Source organism: Jaculus jaculus, chromosome 1, assembly GCF_020740685.1.
Source record: "Jaculus jaculus isolate mJacJac1 chromosome 1, mJacJac1.mat.Y.cur, whole genome shotgun sequence".
Classification (NCBI taxonomy): domain Eukaryota; kingdom Metazoa; phylum Chordata; class Mammalia; order Rodentia; family Dipodidae; genus Jaculus; species Jaculus jaculus.
In genome coordinates, this window is record NC_059102.1 from 12692936 (window position 1) to 12709997 (window position 17062).

Sequence of the window (17062 nt, forward strand, 5' to 3'; positions counted from 1 at the left end):
GGGGTCTGTGCCCTGTGGAATTTGACAAATTATGCGGTTCCTTGCTTTTCTTAACCACAAAAAATGTGTTTTAAAGATTTTATTTATTTATTTAAGGTAGAGAGAAAGAGGGGGGGAATGAGAATGGGTGCTCCAGGGCCTCTAGCCAATGAAAAAGAACTCCAGACACATGTGCCTCCTTGTGTATCTGGCTTTATGTAGGTACTGGAGAATCGAACCTGGGTCATTTGGCTTTGCAGACAAGTACCAAACCCGTGAGCCGTCTCTCCAGCCCTCTTAGCCACCTTTCCTTTTGTTTTTACTTTTTTATTTTTATTTTTGGTTTTTCGAGGAAGGGTCTCACTCTAGCCCAGGCCGACCTGGAATTCACTATGTAGTCTCAGGGTGGCCTTGAACTCACGGCAATCCTCCTACCTCTGCCTTCTGAGTGCTGTGATTAAAGGCGTGCGCCACCATGCCTGGCATTTTGTTTGTTTGTTTTTTTGTTTTGTTTTTTGAGGTAGGCTTTCTGGCTGACCTGGAATTCACTATGGAGTCTCAGGGTGGCCTTGAACTCATGGCGATCCTCCTACCTCTGCCTCCCTAATGCTTGTATTAAAGATATGTGTCACCACGCCCGGTTTAGCCACTTTTCATGGCCTATATCCTGGGCTCCTGAAGCATGGATGCTCTCCGTCTTCCAGCCTGTGCTGTCCTCCGCAGCACGATGGAAGAGCAAGGAAGACTTCCTGCAGGCAGACACGCTCTGCTCACCTTCCTCTCCCGTTCCTCTTGTTGCTGACCATCAGCAGCACACGGCCTCTGAACACTCCCAAGACGTTGAGTTTAATCTTCAGGTCCCTTCGGATGGCGTTTAGCAGATTCCATCCTGACTTGTATTAGCTATTCCTGTATGTCACGAGGAATGCTCTGATTCCCCAGTAGTGTAGATACAGAGCTGGGTTTCTTTCTTATTTTTGTTCATGTACATACAGTGTACATGCATGTGTGTATGCCTGTGTGTGTGTATACAGACATGTACATATGTGTGCCCATGGAGGCCAGAGGTTGATGCGATACATTTTCCTCTATTGCTCTCCTCTTTATTTCATTGAGCCCAGAGCTCAGTGACTCAACAAATCTAGCTACCCAGTTTGCCCTCTCTATCCCAAGCCCCTGGATTGAAGTGAGCTGTCATGCTCAGCTGACATTCATGTGAGCGCTGGGGATCTGAACTCTGGCCCTCATGAGTACACAGCAAGTGCTTTTTCAAACTGGGCCATCTCGCAACTCCGAGCTGGTTTTTCTATTGTCACAAGTGGCAAGAGTACAGTGGAAGCCATTTGTGGAATGGTCAGGCTTTCTCAGTTTTAAAAACACAGCTTTCACCTCCAGATACTCCAGCGATGCCTGGAAAGCTATTGGAAAGTTGTTTCACAGACTGGGGGTTATTCTCATGCCTCTGTCCTAGAAGCCTAAAAGCACAGAGCAGTGCTATTCTTTGTCCGTATGGAGAGACTCTGCCTGGATACAGCTAAGGAGAGGCAGAACAATAACAAAGGATCCGGGCTTGGTGGTGAAGAACTGTAATCGCAGCTCGTCAGGAGTATTGTAAGTCTAAAGCTAGCTGGAGCTTGAGAATGAGTTCAAGACTCGCCTGGGCAACTTAGTGAGACCCTGACTCAAGATAGAAAATACTAGACACGGGTTAGACGGATGGCTTAGCGGTTAAGATGTTTGCCTGCAAAGCCAAAGGACCCAGGTTCAATTCCCCCAGAACCCACATAAGACAGGTGCACAAGGTGGTATATGTGTCTGGAGTTCATTTGGAGTGGTTGGAGGCCCTAGAACACCTCCTCCTCACCATCTGTCTCTTTCTCAATTAAATAGATAAATAAACAAATAAAAATACTAAGTGCTGGAGAGATGGCTTAGCAGTTAAAGCATTTGCCCACAAAGCCAAAGGACCCTGTTCAATTCCCCAGGATCCACATTAGCCAGATGCTCAAGGAGGCACATGCGTCTGGAGTTTGTCTGCAGTGGCTGGAGGCCTTGGCACACCCATTTTCTCTCTCTCTCTGTCTCTCAAATAAATAAATAAAATATAAATAAAATAAAATCCTAAAAGGGGTGGGAATATTATCTCAGTGGTTGAACATTTGCCTAGCATAGGTGAAGTCCTAAATTCAATCCCCAGTGTCCCAAGAGAAAAAGAGGATAAGAAAGGAATCCTTTCCTTGCTCTTAGTCTGAAGAGAGGCCCAAACTAGACATTCCAAGGCTCCATTTTCTCGCTGTGAACTCATGGCTCACTGTGGCGGCTCTGAGCCGCTGGGGAAGAGTGTCTCAAGTACAAGGACAGAGGATATAAACAGCTTGTGTAATTCCAACTGCAGTCATTACCCTGTGTGAACCTGATCTCACAGCAACCTGATCGCTGGAACCTTCCCTCACGCGAGCCTGACACTCAGCAACCATGACCTCTTTGGCTGTGGGCTGAGGTTTGATGATGCTGGTGACGAGATTAGCGCCGTTGCTTGGCTTAAGGTTGGATTTGTGTTCACTTGCATCAGATTAACGGTGCTGGATGGGGCCGGTTCTTGGACGTCACTCAAAACAACTGGCTCTGAGGTTTACGGTGTGGCTGGATCCTCGAGGACAGTGAGGAGGAGAAGGCAGCGTGAGGCAGGGTGGAGGAGCCCCAGCAGAGCCTCCACCCTCTCCTGCAGCGGGGCGCGGGGGTGGAGGGGAAATGCTAGGGGGTGGGCACAGTGTGCAGTGAGCGTTAGCAGACAAGTCAAGTCTTTGCCTGTGAACGAAGACCCAGGCCCGCCTGGCTCTTAGCCCAGGAATGTGCGCATGCGATAGGTGGGCAATCTGCAAATACCAGCAACCTCTTCCAGGAAGAAGGTTGGCCCCTGAAAAGGGAGATCACATAATCATTAGCTCCCATGGCTGCTCTTTTGAAGAACACATGTAGGGTTTTGGGGGTACACTCCCCGATAGGGTGAGGTCTTCTCTGTGTGCAGATGGTGTGAGGCAAACCATAGCAAGGAAGACATGTAAGACCATGTGTGATGTCCCCCTTCTCCAGCATTAATGGACCAGTGCTATTATCAGTGCTGGGTGCTAAAGGATGAAAAGCTGGCATGATGGGCCTTGCTGTGGTAGAGTTTTGTATAGGCATGGATGCCCGAGGTATAGGAAAATGGGGGTCTGAATGGATTCAGGGGCGAGCAAGCCTGGGATAGAGAAAAACATACAGCTGAGATGTGCCAGATGAACAGTGAGGTGGACCTGCTAACTAGTGGGAAATAATGGTCATTTCATTGTTGTGCCCTCTGTAAGTGCTGGACACTGTGTTAGAGAGTATTGTAGTATTGCAAAATGTGATATAGTTATAATGGGTAACAGCCAAGGTCTGAACCCACACTTCTGTGCCCACTGTGATCAATAATATTGTTAACCTGTTAGGATCTAAAATCACCTAACAGACAAACCTCTGGGCATGTCTGTGAGGAAGCTTCTAGATTGGGTTAAATGAAGTGGAAAACCCATCCTGAATATGGGTGGTACCATGCTAGGGGCTGGGTCCCAGACTGAATATAAAGGTAGAAAACAAGCCAGGCACCATGGATCACATCTATAATCCCAGCACTCAGTAGACTGAGGTAGGAAAGTCACAGTGAGTTTGAAGTCAGCCTGGACTACATAATGTGTAGTTGTCCAGGTCTCCATGGCTTAAATTCCACTTCCTGGAGAAGGAGCATCAGCCTTCTCCTTCTTGCCCAGGGAAGTGGACCTGTGGGTTTGGAACCCAAGGTGGGGAGGGGCCATCACTTCCCGGTCTCCTTTCCTTCCAACATGGAGACTCAGACTTTGGAACTTCTACGTGACCATCTTCTCCAGGGAGGTGCCAGGGCGAGGAGCAAAGGAAAGATGAACAGCAGAAGTGATTTTCATGGAGAGAAGGATGCAGACTCCTATCTGTTCTGTTCCCAATTTATTCCCACACAGTTGAAGTTTGCGAGGACCACACAGGCCACTGCTGATGGGGTAGGTGAATGGGTCAAGGTGGGCATTCAGGTTGGGTTTCCCAAACACTGATGGAAGTCATGGTGTCCAGACTTATTCCATCTCCCTGTGTCAGGAGGCCAGGCTCCTCCCAAGGATCCCTGGGACAAATGGGGCTGACCCTCCCTGCCCAGGCCTCTGGGAGGGTTCTACCTGCCAGCTCCCTCTCTTTGCATTCAAGAGCCTTTGGAAGCAGTGTCCCATGGGAAAGGTGATGTACCTGCAGACTGCGTCTCCATCTGAACCTGTCTGAACAGATTTTGGTTTTCCTTTGGAACTAGACTGACTTCTGACTTCATTGCACCACCAGAGATCTGGACACATGATGAGAAGGTGACGCGTGGAGCTCTACCCCAGCCCTGTGCACCTCATCTGCTCCCACCGACCTCCTCCAGCGCTCCCTGAAGCCACGATCCACAGGCAGAGGCCAGAGGAGGGCTCTAAGGGGTCTTGTGACAGGAGAAAGTCTGGGATTCTGATGTAGGCAGCCTCTAAGGTCTGGTCCCTGCCTAGTTTCCAGTCAGGGGTCTCTGTACCATCTTCCCCCCCCACCCCACTGGCGCCCCACAGGGAGCCCTTCCCCTCTGCTCATCGGCAGCCCCTGTGGCCCCTTCCTAATGGTGTTTGGAAGACTCCTCTGAGAAGCCTTCTGCCTCCTCCAGCCTCTACTCTGCTCACCCACGGAAGACTTTGGTGTCCACTGTGCCCTGAGAATACCCTGTGTACACTGCTTTTTCTATTCAGCTCTTGGGAGGAAGAGAAAGAGAATAATGATAGACCTGTCCTTCCAATGTCCGCTACAACTTAAGACATGCCATGAACAACCAAGCACAGGCCCTTTGAACTTGCGCTTTCCTTGCTTGGGATCCCTCTTCTCTTAGCTGATGCGGCCCGCTGTAGATTCCCGTCCTTGCTTATCATCTCACTGTGAAGGAAGCTGCCCCGTCTCTTCAGTGCTGTCTTGAGAACCTAGGCGTGGCTCTGGTACCAAGCAGAGCCTCCAGGGTGCCCAGCAAGAAGCCAGTCTGTCTGCAGTGCTTAGTGTGCCAGTCACCAGAGAAACCCCAGATGGTGGCCATGGCCCATTGTGCAGCTGTGGGCAGCTGAGGTCAGTGTGTCCTGTAACCCAAGTGGGACATAAGCTGTTCTAACTGCCCACAGGGCCCCTTTGTGGAAGGGGATGGCCTTTGGAAGGCACGGGGCCTCTGAGAAGAGGAGGAACATGTGGACTTTCCCAGGCCTGATTCGGCCTTCTGCAAGACGCCCCCACCAAGGCCCCCCAGAAGTTTCAGAGTGGGACAGAGATGGCAGGCACGGCAGTGATGACATCATGATCCAGCTGGGGGCATGGCTCCATGCTGCAACTTGCGGAGGCATGTGTTCTGAGTGCTTTCCAGAGACCTCTGTTGAGGGGGAGACAGGCTTCCAGATTCTGCTACAGAGAAGGACCGCAGCGCAGGATGAACCGGCATGAAGCTGAGTTTTGTCAGCTTCGTGAAGACTTAAAAAAACAAAAAAGACTTAAAGTTTTTTATTTTAACACAAACTTAAGCAGGGGGTTCATAGAAAGAGAAGTGCTCAGGGAAAGTACAGACACACCCAGTGTGAGTGTGGGCGCTTCAAGAGAGAGAGAGAGACACACGCACCATTGTCGTTAGAGCAGCCACATGCCCCGTTCTGCTGGCTTCTGAAGTTTCACCTCAAAGGGTTCCTAGGGAACCTTTTCTTTTGTGGTCAGTGAGATCACAGGGTGGATCCCGAGGCCCCCTGGATGGGATTACAGCCGATGAGGTAAAACCCTGGGTCACAAGGGTTGCAGGAGAAGTTAAGGCATTTTTACTGTAAACGAAAGTTTATAGCCTTGTTTATGAGTAGCCCAGAAAAACTGCAAGTTTACAGCTGGGAAAGCAGTAAGGCCATACTTGAAGGTCACGCACAGCTCATTGTTATTTTAACTCTCTTATTTGAAATATCACCATATCAAAGGAATATTGTCTCTATGGTGACAACGTCAAAGTGCGTGTTGTTAATTGTGCTGGAAATCTTGACCCTCAGCTGGCAAGAGCTTTCAACCAGACTTCCGAGTGAAGGACTCCTTTCCCTTCCCATGTCCCTGTAACTTCCTCTGTCTTTCTATCCTGCCTGTCACATATTCACAGGCCAGTACCTGTCCTCAGGGGCTGGACTTCAGTCTCGTCACATCCAGCACAGAGAGAGAGCATTTTCCAATGTCTATCATGGAAAACGTCATGGGGGTGGGGTGGGGGGGAAGTTACCCGGTCTTGCCATCACTATTTTTTTTTTTATTTATTTGAGAGCGACAGACACAGAGAGAAAGACAGATAGAGGGAGACAGATAGAGGATAGAGGGAGAGAGAGAGAATGGGCGCGCCAGGGCTTCCAGCCTCTGCAAACGAACTCCAGACGCGTGCGCCCCCTTGTGCATCTGGCTAACGTGGGACCTGGGGAGCCGAGCCTCGAACCAGGGTCCTTAGGCTTCACAGGCAAGCGCTTAACCGCTAAGCCATCTCTCCAGCCATTGCCATCACTATTTTAATGAGTAAGAATCCCCTCCAGTTGTCAGGTACCTGCTCATCAGCCAATCAGCTTCTCCGAAGCCTGGTGCTGGGCTGCCCATTGGTTGGACTTCTGCCTGATGTTCTTGCTGTATAAAATTACCAACTTGCCCCTGCAGCGCAGGAATGACTTAGTCTCCTTCGTACTGGCAGAAGCAAGGGTCTCTGTCATGTTGGCCAAAAGGAAAGGAGGCCTCGTTGCCACTCGGAGAGGAAACAGGTCTGCGGTTGTCTGGGCAAGGCCTACGTGTCAGCGACATAAGGCAGCTGGGTAGACCTTCTCAAGTTTTGTCCTATTTCCTTTTCTTCTCTACAAGAGACCTTTGGGAAGGCTAAAGGAACCTTGTGGAGATGTGGTTAAGCTCCTCTGGCCCAGGATTGTTTCCAGTTTCTTCTTTCTCTCTTTAAACCTTTACCTTCTTCTCCCGGCCCCACCCCCTCCAGCCTCTTCCTCCCTTTCCTCGGCCTCCCTGTCATGTTTACTACTGTTTGTTTTTTGGTTTTTTTTTTGGCAACATAGTTAAGGATATTTTATTGATAGTTTCCATAGCTCTCTGAGCTTCATAAGTTGTTTTTTTTCAAAATAAATAAAACATAGGGAAAGCAAATTAAAAACAAACACCAACATCTCTCTTTTCAATGGTAAACATCTAGCAATTACAGGCAAGTTTTATCCAATTGTACAAAATCATTTTCAAAGTACTCTTATATTACTTAGTAGCAGATATAATGAAATAGGTACTATTGTTGTTTTTATACTATATATCTGTTATAATTTAAGACTTTCAGTCCTCTAATTATAAAGACATAGTATCTGGGGCTGGAGGGATGGCTTAGCTGTTAAGGTGTTTGCCTGCAAAACCAAAGGACCCAGGTTCAATTCCCCAGGACCCACGTTAGCCAGATGCACAAGCAGGTGCATGCATCTGGAGTTTATTGCAGTGGCTGGAGGCCCTGGCATGCCCATTTTCTCTCTCTGTCTCCCCCTTTCTCTGTCAAATAAATAAAAATAAAATATTTTTAAAGATATAGTATCTGACTTATTATGTCTTTATGGACATTTATTATAAATTTATGGTAATTAATTTTACTACTATTCGAGGTGTGAAAAATAATTAAAAGCAGATGGGCATTTGTTGCAAAACAAAACTGGAAAATAATGTCAAAAATTGTACTGGGGGGTTGTGCGGAGAGATGGCTTAGCAGTTAAGGCAGTTGCCTGAACAGGCCAATGACCTGAGTGCAGTTCCCCAGCGCCTATGTAAAGCCAGATGCACAAAGTGACACAGGCATCTGGAGCCTGTTTGCAGCTGTGCTGGAGGCCCTGGTGTGTCTGTTCTCTGTGGCTGTCTGTCTCTCTCTCTACCTCTCTTAACTTGCAAATACATAAAGAAAAGTGTTTCAAAAAATAGTTTTACTGCGGCTGGGAAAATGGCTCAGTCAGCAGAGTGTCGCACAAGCATAAGACCCGAGGTTGGATCCCCAGCGCTCAGGTGAAAATGGGGCGTGGTGGAGCAGGCCTGGAACCCCAGCGCTGCGGAGGTGGCAATGGGAAGCTCCCTCGGACTCGCTGCCTGGTATTCCGAGCCAAACTGGGAAACTTTACATCCAGTACAAGTTCCCGTCTCAAAAAATAAGGTGCACGCTGCCGCTGCCTGGAGAGTTCTTCCCAGACACCTCCCCTGGTGAGGTGAGGACAGGATTCTTGACTTTGCTGCAGATAAGGACTTGAGGGTGACCCAGTGTGAAGTTGCCAAGGAATGCACCTGATATCAGCCTCTGGCCTCCACACACGCACAGGCACACACAAAAATGCATGTGCACTCATACCTATCAACACACATACACACATACCATACACGCATGCACACATGCCAAAACTATTCTACCTCTAGTGAAAAGTATATACGTATACACATTTTAAACATTTTAATTACAGGATTTCTCATTTCTTCCCTTTATTTGTTAAAAATGAGATTTTTACCCACTTCACCCATGTGCATGTTTCCTCCAGGCACTGAGTGGCTGTTTCCTGTTCTGTTAGCCATGAGTTGTGGTCTGTGTTACTGAGCCTTCAGACATCCTGTCTGCCCTTTTCCTTAAAAAAAAAAAAAATTATTTATTCATTTCAGAGAGCAAGTGAGGAAAGAGGGAGAGATAAAGAGAAAAAATGGCCTCTGCAAACGAAATCCAGATGTATGTGCCACCTTGTGCATCTGGCTTACATAGGTCCTAAGGAATTGAACCAGAGTCCTTTGGCTTTGCAGGTAAATACCTTAACTGCTAGGCCATTTCTCCAGGCCCCTTCTGCTTGGCATAGAGGTGCTCTAAGGAATATCCCCAAATGAATCAGCTCTGCTGGGCATGGTGGCGCATGCCTTTAATCCCAGCACTCAGGAGCCAGAGGTAGAAAGATTACTGTGACTTTGAGGCCAGATTGAAATTACATAGTAAAGTCTAGGTCATCCTGGACTAGATCAAGACCCTATCTCAAAAAAAGTGAATCAGGTCTTGGGGTGCTAACTCATGCTTTCTCTTAGGGTGACTTTCCAGGGGTGGTGGTAGGCTGTGACCATACACATGAACATTTGAACATGTCAGGTCTGGGCGATCAGAAGCTCCCGTCTTGGCGGTAGAAGAATCGTCTTATTCTGTCGGACTTTTCGATGGCTCGGCTATTCCTTCACAATTGCTCCCAGCCTTTGCCCACATGACCCCTTTCCCTTGGTCCTTGGGGAAGCCAGGCTCAGGTACGGCTCTGTGCAGTTGCATTCCAGGTAGAGACCTGGGCTCAGCTGTCTTCACTGTAGCAGGAAAGCATCAATATGACCAGTCTCGGCTACGGTTGTTATGGTGACAGATACCCACAACCCTTTCTCCACCTTTATCTGAAATCCTCAGAAGACACTGGGGGAAAAAAATGTCTTTATGACTGGAGGCTGGGCAATTTAATCCCCTCCACCTTGGATAGGGGCTTCTTATGGGTAAAGGAGATGGCCAGCAAAATTCCATGTAGGTAAATCATAAAAATGACACGTACTTTCATTATTTTTCTGTCTTTTCTTTTTCTGCTTTAATTCCAAAATAATCCTAGATTTCTAAAAGTCAACCTAACCATGTTCCCATGGCACAAAGAAAGGCCATTAAGATGAAAAGACAAAGCTGACGGAAGGGTCCACTTGGAGTCAGCAAGCGCTAAGTCCTGCAGGATGCCTGAAGTAACACGGGAAGGGCTCTGAGGCTGAGAACAACCTCTGTGGTCCTTACAGATGCATTCACAAGGGTCGGCAAGGAATGACAGGAGCCTCGAATTCACTTTCAACTCATTTGGTGAAGAAACAGAAATGTTCAATGAGCAAACATGGCCATGGCAACATGCTAATCTTGAATCAGGATGACTGGTTGTGTTGGCGACTTTCTCCTTGCTGTGAACAAATACGCAACTGGAAGAAACTTCTTCAGCAAGGAAAGGGGTTATTTTGGCTTATGGGAAGTTTATGGTGGGGAAGACGTGGTGGCCGGAGCAGTAGCACAGCTGGCTGCATGGTAGCCAGAGTCAAGGAAGCAGAGGACAAACAGGAAGTGAGCCAGACTGTAAAACCCTCCCTACACTGACACACTTCCTCCAACAAGGTTCCCCTTCCTACAGGCTCCACAACAGTTCCAAGCAGCATCACCAGCTGGGGACCAGGTGTTGGAAAACATGAGCCAGTGGGGGACATGTCACATTTAAACCATACATAGGCTTACAACTCATGCTGCTCTCTTTATTTTGAATGTATCTAAAACTTCTCATAACCAAAAACTTTAATAAGGATAGCAAGGCATAATAAGTACACACACATCACATCACATCACATCACATCACATCACATCACATCACATATATATTGTCAAAGAAAGCATTTTAAATGATCACAGAAAAGACCAAAGCACTACATTAATTTTGTAACAGGATCTCTTTTTTTTTTTTTTTTTTTGAGGCAAGTCCATCAGACTGGCCCTTTTTTTATGTGAGTGAGAAAGAGAAAGAGGGAGAGAGAACTGGCATGCCAGGCCTCCAGCCTCCGCAGTTGAATTCCAGATGCATGTGCCCCCCTTATGTGCATGTGCGACCTTCCACACTTACGTCACTGTGCATCTGGCTTACGTGAGGCCTGGAGAGTCGAACATGAGGCCTTAGGCTTCGCAGGCAAGCTCCATAACTGCTAAGCCATCACTCCAGCCCTGGATTTTTTTTGACTATTTCTGCAGTTGACTATTATGGTTTGGGGCTGCAGAGTTTCCAGTGAGCTGAAAGCCTGGGCCCCATGTCCTAGGTTCCAGTCCCAAAACTGTAGGGGAATGCCTCCTCCAATAAAAGCCAGGGGAAAAGGCCATGGGACCCTTGAAGGTTCCTCCAAAGCAGTGCCTGGAGGCATACCCTCCCTGTTGCATCTTGTCTTAACAACCACTAAGCCCTGTGTAATTGCACACTCACAGTGTGTATTCAGACAAAAGACCTTCACTGCAGTTTGCACACAGGGCCTGTGAACGCAACGGCCTCCTCCAGCCTCCTTTGTCCTCAGTTGCTAGGCATTCCCTCACTTATGAGCACAATATTTACTTCTATTTATTTTATTTGCCTCATATTTAAAGAGTCTGGGCACCACCCAGGATGCTAAGACTAGAGATTTTCTGAGAATAAAATACACTGAGAAGCAGTTGGTCCATGCCTGGATCTTAGTGATAGGTTCTTCCCACCCAAGGTCAAGGCCCTGAGTTAGGCTAGGATCTCAGCTAGAAGCAACCATTGTCAAATTCTCATGGGAGAATGGATGTAAGAGACTTCTCAAGCCTCAGCAAAGAGCCCACGAATTCTCTACCCACCTCAGCATGCAAACTAGGAGAGGCTTGGCAAGGTAGAAGTTGAAAATAAAGGCTGTAGGGCTAGAGAGATGGCTTAGCAATTAAGGTGCTTGCCTGTGAAGCCTAAGGACACATGTTCAAATCTCCAGGTCCCACATAGCCAGACACACAGTTGCACAAGCACACAATGTCACACATGTGCACAAGGGGGCGCATGCATCTGGAGCCCATTCACAGTGGCTGAAAGGCCCTGGCATGCGCCCCCTCTCTCTCTCTCTCTCTCTCTCTCTCTCTCTCTCTCTCTCTCTCTCTCCCTTTTTCTCTCTCCCTCTCTAAATTGAAATAATAATAAAAAATAAGGCTGAAGAGATGACTTAATGGTTAAGGCACTTAAGGGTCCAGGTTTGATTCCCCAGAAACCACGTAAACCAGAGGAGCATGGTGGCACATGCATCTGGAGTTCGCTTGCAGTGGCAAGAGGCCCTGGTGCGCCCATTCTATATTTCTCTATCCTTCTCTCCTCTCTTTCTCTAATAAATAAATAAGAATAAATCATGACATTATCAGAGACAATAGCTGTAACAAAACGACATGTAGAAGTCCTGCTCATTAGTCACCCTTCCGGTGGCATCTGCCGCGTGCTGTTTGGCACAGTTGGTATAGCACCTGTGCCAGGAGAGCTCAGGTCCTCAGAAGAAATCCTAAAGACCTGTGTTGCCGGGGGCGGGGAGGGGGGGGCGCGTGCAGAGGCAGAGCTGACACAAGAAAGGAAGCCCTGGATGCTACTTTTATGGATCAAGAAGACTTTTTGTATACATATGTGTTTATAACGTGTGTGTGTGTGTGTGTGTGTGTACACATGTAAGTGCTCATATGTGTGTGGGTGGAAGTAGAGGGCAGAGGTCAAGGATGGGTGCTTTTCCTCAGTCTCTTTCTTCTGGTCCCCTCGGAGTCAGACCCTTTAGGACAGCAGAGGACCAGAGGTCCAACTCCGGTACAGTGCAGCGGCTCCAGCCTCCTGGTGAGGACTTCCGGTCAGCCCGCAGCGACAGAGGTGGAGGAGGTGCCTTATAGTTGTTTCCAGCCAATCTCATGAAATACTGGAAAGAACCCTTGTTTTATTCCTTCCCCTGCTTTCTCAAAAGGACCAGCTGTTGTCTCCTACTGGAATACAAATATTGGAATTCCAAGATAAGGAAGGAGAGCTCCTGCTCAGAGACAGTGGGAAGAGGAAGCCAGGGTTTGGAGGAAAGCCAGGCCCTGTCTTGAGATCCACCTGTTTCCACTGAGAGGCTTTGCGAGGAGTGTGTAGAGTTTGCCTGGCACGCTCAGGGCAATAGGAAGCAGGCAGGAGGAGAGGTCAGAGCCGTTAGCTTCTCGAGCAGTGATACCCTTCACTTTATTAAAGCCACTTCGGGTGGAAACATTTTGCTTTATGTGGTTCTCTTGTTCCTCTTTTTGTCTTGGGGTCATCGTTGTGTATATTAGCAACCACAACTCCTAGAATACGCAAAGTATTTCAGCAACACTGGGCAAGTTTTCTTAAGAAAATAACTAGGGAATACTCAAGAAATTAGAAATAAAAAGAGGGTTGGAGGGCAAAGACCAACTCAAAGGCTGCCCTCTCACCTCTATGCGCATGCTTACTAAATCTACTAAAAGGGTGCAGCATTATCCCCTTTAAAAATGTAAATTATATGGTATGTGGGTCAGATCATAAGCCATTAAATAAAAGGAAGAGAATGATGAGGCAGTAGTAAGTAGAGATCTGCAGGAGAGCCAGAGCTTTTTTGCCCCCCCCCCCCCGCCTTATTTTCTTTGTAAAAAACATGGTCTTAAAACATCCTACATCCTCTGAAGGTTGTCTCCCTGGGTTAGACTTTCATTTCTTGTGTGGTTTCTACATGTGACTTGGCTTGTTCTATTATCCATCCAATGCACTCACTGGACACCTCCTCCGAGCCGACAGATATTTTACTGGCTACTTTCGAGGGCTTCAAGAGAGAACCATGTTTCTGCCTTCCCTAGCTTCCAGCAGCACCTGGATTCCTTGGCCCGTGGTCCCTTTCTCCCACTTCAAAGGCAGAAGAACAATATTGTCTTCCTCCACCTCTCCTGGGGCTCTTGACACTTGAAAGGAACTCTTGTATCTAAGGCCCAGCCAGATTACCCAGGAAAATGTCCCCACCTCACAGTCCTTACCTTAGTCACTCATGCTTGCATTGTCCCCATGGGAGCCATTACTCAGCCTCTCATAGTGGTAACAATATCCAGTTGTAAGTTCTCGCACATCTGCTGGAGGCACACGGAATGGGTGAGTGGCCCTCAAAGCCTTGACCATCACATCAAAACTAGCTGCTACTAGTTTGGACCAACATTTTCTCACAGGATCTCTATACCCATAATGGCTCTGTGTGTCACAATCATATGGAAGTTTATCTCTGGAGGTAGATCATGGGATCTCTCTGAACTCAGTGGAAGTTGGCCACTGATTCCCATGAGAGTGTATTCATTACTTTCTTTTGTTGTGAACAAATATCTGGCAGGAAGCAGCTCAAGGGTGATGTGATGGCTTGAATGGATGCCCCCCAATAGATTCATGAGTTTTATTCTAGCTTGTAATGTGGCTGGAGGTTTGACTGTGGGGGTGATGATGGATCTGAATCCCAGCAACTGAGGCTGACTGTAACAGACAGAAAGAGTTTATTCTGGTGTACAGCTTCCAGGGAATACCATTACAGTGAGGAGGGAACAGCAGCAGAACCAGAAGGCTGGCTGTCATACTGCAGCTAGAGTTAGGAAGCAGTGGATGAATAGGAAGTGGGGGCAGACTATAAAACCTCAAGGGGGCTGGAGAGATGACTTAGCTATAAAGGTGCTTGCCTGTGAAGCCTAAAGACCCATGTTTGACTCTCCAGATCCCACATAAGCCAGATGCATAAAGGTGAGGCAAGTGCAAGGTCGCACATGTCCACTAGGTGGCGCCAGGGTCTGGAGTTGGATTGCAGTGGCTGAGGCCTTGGTGCGCCTATTCTCTCTCTCTCTCTCATAAAAAAAAAAATCCTCATGGCCTGCACCCACTTCCCATACCAAGTCTCCACCTCCTAAATATTCCACAACATTCCCAAACAGTACCACCAGTTGTGGAAAAAGTGTTCAAACACACAGGTTGGGGGGTGGTTTTTACATTCAAACCAGAAGAGAAAGGGAGAGTTATCAAATGCGTGGTGGTTCTTTCAGAACTCAGGCCCAGAAGGGGTCTCCTAGAACTGAGGGTGCCTGAGTCAGGACCAGGAGTGGCCCTAGCTTCTGTCTCTGTGCCAGCGGCCTCTTGCCTCTTTCCCTTCTGCTGCCCACACACTTCAGGGAGGCTCCTCCCCTGCTGCATGAGCCTGTGGCTTTGGATGGGGGTGAGGACGGGGAAGATCACAGGTCTATGGGGAAAGGAGAAGCATGCGCCCTGGCAGAGAGGCTGGAGACAGGCTCTCTTCTGGTCCACCCCACACCTCTGGGCATCCATCCCTATTACTGGGGGACACGCAGCATTGCAGGTGAGGGGACACCGGCACCTTAGCTGCTGCCCCTGTGCAGGTCAGGAGCTGATCGCAGCCTTCTTGCACTTCCTTTTTCTCATTTGCAAGTAAGAAGTTCCTGCTGTGGTCCCTGAGGGTTTCAGGCTATCACACCTTAAGATTCTAGCTCAGCTTCTGCATGAGGAAAAAAACAAAACAAGAAGAGAGCATTTTGTGGTATCTGAGTTCCGGAAACATGAGAGGTTCCAGTCATGCTATCTCCCTCATTAACTTGTGATGATAATGTACACACGAGGCCCCAATTCTCTATTTTTTAGAAAATAAGATGGTGGCTAATTTGATTTGAATGCCTTAGTCTGTGAGCACGCTTCATGATTTTTAATCCAATTAGTGTGGGAGATACTTCTGACTCCAAGGATATCTGGTTTCTGCTTATGATATAAGGTCTCTGCCCCAATGACTCATGTTTCAAGAAGGGAGATGTTGGGGCCTATCGTCAAGAAAGAACAAAAGAAAAAGGTCTGTGTATGCGGTTGCTTTGTGTTCTGTTATTAAGGCCAGTGGCGGGGAGCAGAGGCCTCACTTTTAGCTCAGATTTCTATAAGCAACAGAAAAACCATGGAACGATTTCCACTTGAACGTATGTCATTCAAATAACCATTATTTCTCGTTCTTCTCCCAAAGCCTCCTACTTGAAGGTTAAGCAATGCTGCTACCAGCACGGCTACCATCCTGGTGAACATCTTCGAAGTCTCGACCCAGAGGTCAGGGGTTAGGCTCCTGTTTGAGCTGACTGAGATGGGTGGAAGACCTTTAGGGTCCGGTTCACCCCATTCTGGCAGTCTCTATGTCATGTTAGAGCTCAAGGTCAGGCTGAACTGCTCTCCAAATCAGAAACGTTTTCCCTGAGAAAACACTGCCCAATTTAACACGCTGAAACTTCTAGAGAGAACATGTGTTTGCAGTAACATTGAGGTGCAATTTTCACACTTAACTTTTTTTAATCAATAAAAATTTCCCTCACCCTGAAGGTAATTTAATAACAAGAAACTTTGTCCTGTTCTTGACCAGTGTTGGTAACAACGGCATCGGACTATGGTAGGCATAACACAAGTTCTAGGGTCCTGCCCCATGATAAATCAGCCTATGATTCAATTATTATGTGGCAAGAAAGTGAAAGGAAAACAGAAAGTGGAAACAATAGAGAAGAAAATGATCTGTAGAGACTAGTTGTTAAAGGGGTCCAGCACACAGCAGTGGGAAGAATGGTGTGACAGTCTTATTGAGGTTATCCAGAGGAAAAGTTGCTAAGTTATCTTAGTGTATTTCGCAAAATAGAATAGTCTCAGGTGACCAGGAAAAAAAGGGGGGGGGAATGAATCTTTCATATTTTCAACAGGGAAAAAATCCCTATGCCTCTATTTCCCACAGTGCCCCCTGTGACGACTCTGGCTCAGCGCACATTCAGTTAGTTCGGAAATAAACATAAAGCCAACAAGAAATTAAAAACAAACACTGTTCCGTCAGTGAAGCATTGTTGTGGACAGTATGAAAAGCAAACCCCTGTCAGGAATGTGGAAAATGACACAGGAAGTGGCCTTGAAATAACCACTTTTGGAAGTTTATTTTTTTTCAAATATCAAAGACATGTTGAACTTTGAATCAGAGCTGATGGCAAATGGGACAGTGACATGACCACTTCTCCTTGGCGTCCATAGGAGAGGGATTACTTGCATTGGATCGGTGGGTTTTGGATGCAGTTAATGTTTCTGGTGTGGCTGCTAGAGAGAACAAGTTTCTTGCATCCTTTTTATGCCAAGTTCTGGCTCTCTAGAAAGAGGGTTGAGTCTTCAGTTTCTCAGAACCTGGTGTGTTTTGACAGACTGAGGCAACGGGTTTATGTTTATTATAGCAGTACGACAAACTTAGATGCACCGGGTAAGCAGATGAGGCTCTTTGCAAAGATCGAGCTGTACAGTGACCCATGCTATGATCTGTGCTGTTACCACAAATCCATATTGGGAGATGGAGAGAAGGGAGAGTCAGAAAAACA